Source organism: Lathyrus oleraceus, chromosome 5, assembly GCF_024323335.1.
Source record: "Lathyrus oleraceus cultivar Zhongwan6 chromosome 5, CAAS_Psat_ZW6_1.0, whole genome shotgun sequence".
NCBI lineage: Eukaryota > Viridiplantae > Streptophyta > Magnoliopsida > Fabales > Fabaceae > Lathyrus > Lathyrus oleraceus.
The window spans coordinates 202,752,215-202,760,351 of NC_066583.1; the positions used below are offsets into that span (position 1 = coordinate 202,752,215).

An 8,137-nucleotide genomic window follows, 5' to 3' on the forward strand; every position below is an offset into this window, starting at 1 on the left:
GTTTATGGAAGTGTTTGATAAACGCTCCCAGAAGGAAAATACCTCAACATACCATTCAGAATCCAAAGGGGCCTCACAAATAGCACCGTCCCCATGAGGGATTCCTAACAAGCTGGCTAGTTCGTTGGTACTGAATTGGTATTCAACAACAAACATTCTAAATTTGACAGTACCAACTGTGCTAGCAGTGTTAGGGTTGACAATATAAATTAAGGAACTCAAAAATTCAATTGTCAACCGCTCATAGGTGGGTTCTTTGTTGGAAAAGAAATTATGCAAACCTAAGTTATCTAATAAATGAAATATGCTATGATAGATACCTAAAGTGTAGAGACAGTTTTCGTCAACATACCTTGTCGGGAGGATCTCCCGATTTTGCAACCGTTCAATAATTTTCCTTTGTCTATCCCCCGGTTTCCCTCCTCGAAGAATGAATCCGTTAAACTCCATTTGAAAAGCTCTTGAAAAGTGATGAAGAAGATGAAGTGGTTTGTGAAAAGGTTGGATTTTTACAAAATCCGACGGATGAAATCGAAAATGGAAATTGGAATAATGATTTGTGTGGTGTGGTGGTTAGAAAAGTATGAGCTTTTTGTGGGTTCAAGGATGTTTTTCCAAGGTGAAAAAATGGGTTTGGAAGGTTCTAAATTGCAAAAATGGTGAAGAAAGGGGTTCTACCCCGACCTTTTACAGACGCTGTGGCGGGCGCCACAGGTCCTATGGCGGGCGCCACAAGGCAAAATCTGGCTGGGCCAGATTTTGGTCCTTTGGTTTGGGCTTCTCTTGTCTTTTGGCTTTGAGGGGTCTGAATAGCATTACTCTTGTGATTTTCCTAGCATCATTGGCTTGCATAATTTTATAAAGGTAAAAACAAAAATAAAAATGAAACTGAAACAAAAATTAAATATTAGACTAATAAATAAATAAATAAATGAAAAAATAAAATGCAAATAAAACAAACATAAGACATATATAGATAAAAATAGAAATACCAATGTATATTTGTAGTTTATATAATATTCCAAATGCGATAAAATAAGATGAGTTATGTAAATATGAGAAATATAAAAAAGAGATAAAATAAGATGAAATGGTGAGATCATATAGTGGGGATGTCATCTTCCTGAGAGGAACCACGGAGCATGGCTACTTCTTGCTTGAGCTTTGCGATCTCCTGATATAGACAGTCGGCTTAAGTAGCATGGGTGAGATCAGACACTCCCATATGTAAAGTGAGGTCAGCCACCTCCTGTCTAAGCTCTGCGATCTCTCTACGACACTCAGCAATCTGAGTGCGGATGTCGGGTGTCTGCAATGAAAGATTATTAGAGAAAATAGTGATTTTGGGAGATGGTGGTGTAGGCGTGTATTCAGCAATGGGTGGTGATCTTGGTTCCTCGGCGGTCTCTCCCTGGCCCTCCAGAGCATAACTCCAATTTGCTGGATCATGCATATTGGTCATCATAGGATCTGGCAATGTGAAATAATGGATAACCTCACTGTTGACTAGCAATCGGAACTGACATGGGTGGAAAGAGGCTCTCCTCATCAACCCTCTGGTCAAACAGAAGTCAATGTCCATGGTAGTGTACCTACAGTAGATCCGAAGATGTGACAGCTTGCGAGACACACCTAAAGCGACAACAATCTGCATGATGATTCCGCCGACATAGATGACTCCTTCGGTAGATATGGAGATACCGCTGAGACTGTATAATAAAAAGTTCCCACATGCTACTGGGCGAGACTGGGATACACAAAATAATAGGAAGATCTCCTCCTCACTCAGTAGTGTCTCTGCATCCGGTCTTCCTAGGAAGGAATGTGCTAATATCATCTTAAGGCGGGGTTATGTATGACATGAGACAGCTGCATAGATGGATCTTGGCTTCCGCCACCCGATATATCACTCAAAAACTTCTCCACCTCCTTACCCAGGAAATCTCCCATAGGTGCATCCGGGATAGCATCAAGAGTGGTTTGGAAACCCAATAAGTCGCAGAACTCTTTCTGGATGAAGGAGTCCTCAACTCCGAAAAGCCTGAAAGAAGCATACCCATCTGGTCCAGAATATGGGTCATAGTCGAATGAACTCAGGAACTCCAAAGTCAGGTTCCTGTAGGTGTTACTCAAGTCATCAGCAAACTCATCCCAGTGTAGCTGGTGGCTAAGGAATCAGATACTCGGCTCGATACCCAGTGCCTCCATACAGTGCTGATCAGGATAACGTGTGGGTGCCATAGGGCGCTGATACAGAGCGATGTAGCGCTCCCTCTGAGCTTTATCTCTATAGGCCACATGCATGTCATCGAAATCCTGCACCTGTAAAAGTTAAGAAAGTGATCCTGAAAATACAAACCATTCAAATTTTAGTCTCAATGCAAAATATGATAAAATAAAATAAAAATAAAATTAAGTAAATGCGAAAAAGTAAAATGAAAGAAAAACCATGGGTTGCCTCCCACGCAGCGCTTGTTTAACGTCAATAGCTTGACGATTAGAATTTATACACCTGTAGTAGTAGGAATTGGTGGATCAATCAGGGTGTGGCTCGAGTAGTATGCTGGAATGTCTCCTCCTTCGTAGAGCTTCAGACTTTGTCCATTTACAACGAATGGACTACAAGTATCGTTCTTGATTTCTACGGCTCCGGATCTCAGAATCTTGGATACTTCGAAAGGACCGGTCCATCTTGAGCGTAGCTTTCCAGGGAAGAGTCGTAACCTAGAGTTGAAAAGGAGAACAGGATCGCCTATATTGAAGTTTTTCTTTACTATTCTTTTGTCGTGATAGGCTTTTGTTCTTTCTTTGTATATTTTTGCATTCTCGTAGGCAGATTGCCTAAGTTCTTCTAATTTATGAATGTCTAGGGTACGCTTTTCTCCAGCGGCTAGGTAGTCTAAATTCAAAGTTTCAATGGCCCAATAGGCCTTATGCTCTAATTCGAAAGGTAAGTGACATGATTTTCCATAAACTAGTTGATAAGGAGTAGTTCCTATAGGGGTTTTGAAAGCGGTTCTATAGGCCCATAATGCTTCTTGAAGCTTCTAAGACCAGTCTCTCCTAGAAATAGAAACAGTTTTCTCTAGGATTTGTTTTATCTCCCTATTAGATACTTCTACTTGGCCACTAGTCTGTGGGTGGTATGGTGTTTGGAAGAATCCAGAGTATCCATCTAGATAGCAGAAGTAAGAGTGTCTGGCTAGACGCTCCAACATCTGGTCTATAAATGGTAAAGGGAAATGATCCTTCCTAGTTGCTTTATTTAATTTTCTATAATCTATACACATCCGCCATCCTCCTTCTAACCGTTTTGCTACATGTTCGCCTTTATCGTTTTGCACGACTGTGATGCCTCCCTTTTTAGGTACTACATGCACAGGGCTCACCCACTTACTATCCGAGATCTGGTAGATGATACCTGCCTCAAGTAACTTAAGAACTTCCTTTTTAACAACATCACTCATTATAGGGTTTATTCTTCTCTGATGTTCCCTAGAGGGTTTTGAATCTTCTTCTAGCGAAATCCGATGCATGCATACGGATGGGCTTATACCTTTCAGGTCAGAGATATTATATCCTAAGGCTGAGGGATATCTTCGTAAAACGTCTAAAAGTTGGTTTGTTTCCTTTTGGCTCAAGGTAGCACTAACTATAACTGGACGGTTCATCTTTTCATCGAGGAACTCATATCTCAGGTTCTTAGGCAGTTCCTTAAGTTCTAAGGTTTGTTTCTTAGGGCATGGCATAGGATTTGGGTTAAGGGATAAACATTCGTAAAGGTTATCATCGATGTAGGGTTTCTTAAAGTCATTATCTTCCCTTATGAGAGTTGATGGTAACTTAATTGTTTTTATAATTTCTTTTTGTTCTAATTCTCTAACACATTCATCAATGATATCTAAGGCATAACATGAATCTCCCATCACAGGTGCCATAATAAATTTCGAAAGTATAAATTCTATTTTCTCGTCACCTACCTCAAATGTCAACTTTCCTTTCTTGACATCTATTATGGCTCCTGCAGTCGATAAGAATGGTCTACCTAGAAGGATTGGTATATCATTGTCCTCTTTTATGTCCATGACAACAAAATCAGTAGGGATAAATAACTGACCTATCCTAACAGGAACATCTTCTAAAATGCCTATCGGATATTTAACAGATCTATCGGCTAATTGAAGTGACATCTTAGTGGGCTGTAATTCTCCTAAGTTTAACCTCTCACAAACTGCTAAAGGCATTAGGCTCACACTAGCTCCTAAGTCTAGAAAAGCTTTTTCGATGAAATGATTACCCAAAAGGCAAGGAATGGAGAAATTTCCAGGATCTTTATCTTTCTTTGCTAATTTGTCCTCAGAAATAGCATTACATTCCAAAGGCTTCGGATCGTCAAGTCTACGTTTGTTGGTAAGGATGTCTTTGAGAAACTTTGCATAAGAAGGTATTTAGGTGATGGCTTCGGTGAAAGGGATTTCTACATGAAGTTTTTCTATGACTTTAATAAATTTTTGATACTGTTTATTGATCTGGGTTTGTTTGAGTCTTTGCGGATATGGTATAGGTGGTTTATATGGCGGGGGTGGTACATAAGTTTTATCTTTAGGTTCTTCTCCTTTTTCTCGAGCTTCCTGGTTTTCAGATTCCTCTGGTTCCTTTACTTCGTCCGTGGGTTTGGTACATTCCTTAGAAGTTTCGGGTTCACTCAATCTGGGGATTGGTGATCATCATAAGCGTTCCCACTTCGTAGGGTAATGGCATTGGCTTGTCCTCTCGGATTTTGTTGAGGTTGTCCAGGGAATTATCCTTCAGGTGTAGTCTGAGGGGCTTGGTTTAATGCTACCTGAGAGATCTGGGTTTCAAGCATCTTGGTATGAGTAACTATTTGGTCAACCTTGGTTCCTAACTGAGTAATCAATTCGTTAACATGAATGTTTTGGTTCATGAACTCCTTGTTTTGTTGGGTTTGAGCGGTGATAAAATTTTCCATAATTTTCTCAAGGCTCGGCTTTGGTGGCACAGGTTGCATAGGTTGATTAGATCTAGGGGCTTGATAACTAGGTCTCAGAGGTACATTATTTTGAATAGGGTTATTGTTTTTATAGGAGAAGTTCGGATGATTCCTCCATCCAGGGTTATAGGTATTCGAGTATGGGTTCCCTTGGGTGTAGTTCACTTGCTCAGAGTGGGTTTCGTTTAATAGACTGCATTCTGCAGATTGGTGTCCTTTGGTTCCACATATCTCACAATCCGACGAAACTGCGGCTACAGTATTCGGGTTTATGCACATATGCTCGACTTTGAGGGCTAATGCGTCCATTTTAGCTTGCATCATGTCTATAGAGCTTAGTTCATGCACTCCTCCTTGGACTTCCTTCTTCTCAACTGTCGCTCGTTCGACTCCCCATGATTGATGGTTTTGAGCCATATCTTCGATGAGGGCACTAGCTTCAGGATAAGGTTTGTTCATTAGAGCACCGCCTGCGGCAGCGTCGATGGTCATCTTTGTGTTGTAATGAAGTCCATTATAGAAGGTTTGAATGATTAACCAATTTTCTAAACCATGATGTGGGCATGCTCGTAACAACTCTTTATATCTCTCCCAAGCTTCGAACAATGATTCTCCTTGGTTTTGGGTAAATCTAGTTATATGGTTTCGAAGAACGGCGGTTTTACTCGGGGGAAAATATCTAGCAAGGAATACTCTTCTAAGGTTATCCCAAGTCATAATGGAATTGGGTGGATGGTGTAACACCTCAAAATTTGCCCTCCTCTCTTGGGACTAGCTTAACATATTGCATTGAATTTCTTAAGTCATTAGTCGTTAGCATGTTGCATATCATATGGCTACATTGAGCAAGTCATCCTCCAGGTTTTGATCAGAAGACAAAGAGGTTAAGATGCAAGCTAGGGTTTCATTGAACTGATCACTAATCATCTGAGGGTTGGTGATTCAAATCAGGGTTTCATGGTTCCTCAAGGAGGGTTGAGCATCATCTTGGTTGAAATGGTACATCATCATCATCATGGTTTTGTCATCACCAAGAGATTGATCAGATACCTTGAGATTAGGGTTTTGACCTCTGGTCAACCCTAATCAGTTGTATTAGGCCAGTCAGGGCTTGTCAAGGAGATAAGGTTTTCAATGGATATGGGGATCATCATGTGATTATATTGAGCTTATGGAAGCTAGGGTTTCATCATTGAGCCATTTCATCAGGAGTTTGAGGCTCAAGTTCATCAGTCAAGCTGAAATTCATCTATCAGTCAGAAAAGTCAACTGTGGTCAACTGTGCCTGAATTGATGGATTTGGAGGAGGGAGAGGGTTAGAGACACAACTTTCATGTCCAAACAAGTTTCATTTGACATTTCAAAGATCAAGAATGAAGAAAATAAAGTCAGATGGAAACTTTCCAAAAATAGAAAGTGACTTGTAATTGTAAATTGCCAAAAATGGAAAGTTTTTTTCTCCTCAAAATTACGTGTCGAAAAATGCTTCAAATGAAATTTTGTTCAACATGAAAGTTGTAGATCTTGCTCTCACCTTTCCAAAAAGTCCAAGAACATGAATTTCTCATTTGTGGTTGGCAAGATATGGATTGATCATTGTCCAAAAAAGTTGAATTTCAAAGTGGCATAACTTTTGATTCACAAGGCCAAATTGAGTGAGGTTTCTTTGAGCAAACTCCATTTGACATGAGCTATTATGATCCATCATTACATTTCATGAAAATTCATCACATAAAAAGTGCATTTTTCAAGTGGACTTAATTTAAAAAGTGGAGGGAAAAAGTGATTTTGAGAAATATTCATTATTTTCACTCCATTCCTTTTGCACTAGCTCACATATGCTATTTGTAACTTGCTCAAACCAGAAAATTCCACTGTTACATTGGTTTTACATGAGTGAGGGTGAATTACTAATTGTCCATTTAGCATAAAAATGCATTTTCACTAATCCACTTCATTAACACTAATCTTGATTAGAAACATCATTAACATAACATATAAAAGGATAATTGTAACTGTTTTCATCATAACCATAACAGAATTTCAGATCTAGATCCAAAATTGCACAATTCTCTCAACTTTTCATCTTCATTTTTTTTGCAATTTCTTCAAAAACCTTGCATTGTTCTTCATCAATTCATCATCTACATGCATTATTGAAGCTAATTGAAGCAAGATTTCTTTATTTCCAAGCCAAATTTTGGACTGTTAAAGTGAGGTGCAACAATGGCAATTCAAGATTTCATCAAGATCGTGCGTAATTGAGCAACAAGACTTGTTCCATTCACCTATACAAGAGTCATAGCGCATCTGTTTTGCAATTTCGAGGCCAAAAACACACAAATTCGCAACTGTCTTCAAATTAAGGTGAGTTTTCGACCTCAATGATTCTTGAAATTGTTTGATGCTTCTGATAGATCTTGTTTAGTAGAGAATTCTGCACTTTGAACCACTAAATTTGGTTGAGAAACAAGGAAGTTATGATGATTTGAAGTTTCATGCATGTTTATGTTTGCTATCTAATCTTTTTAATTAGTAAGAATTAGGACAAAATAATTATGGATCCATGATGTACGTTGAAAGACCTTTCCATTGATATAAAGTTTGTCCAATTTGGTGGAGATTTGTTCTTGGACCTATGAATGTGTGAAGAACATGAAGAACACTTGAAAAATTTCAAAAAAAGCCTTGCTAGATCCATGCTGTCACGTTTTTGCCTGGCTGGTGGTGTTGCTACAGTAGCGCGCGCTACTGTTCAAAGGCGTACCACAATTCGATTCTCGCCGGATGCATTTCTCATTTTGGCTATTGAATTAATTTCCACATGCTTCATTTCATCATTTTTTATTTTTTCTTCCACATGAAAAATTCATAACTCACAAACCATTAGTCCAAATTGCATGAAATTTTTTTCACCATGATCCTTGTAATCTCTACTATTTTTTGGTGATTTTTGTGGAAATTGTGCACGTGTAAATTTTGGAATGGCCTAGGGTTTGTTTGGATGTGTCATTTGTTGCACATTGCTTGGTGTTTTGATCATGAAATGATGATGCTTAACTGGATGGAGCTGATATTTTGCATGCTTATTCTAGAGATCTTAATGGACATTTTGGTATGTGATTT

General features: G+C 39.0%; 1 non-coding gene across 1 annotated transcript; it reads left to right on the plus strand.

Moving 5' to 3' along the window:
- Positions 1 to 5,558: 5,558 nt before the first annotated feature.
- On the plus strand, positions 5,559 to 5,665 carry LOC127088832 (small nucleolar RNA R71). The gene has a single exon (XR_007790646.1). It is a non-coding gene; the product is annotated as a small nucleolar RNA R71 (small nucleolar RNA).
- The last annotated feature ends 2,472 nt before the right edge of the window (positions 5,666 to 8,137 follow it).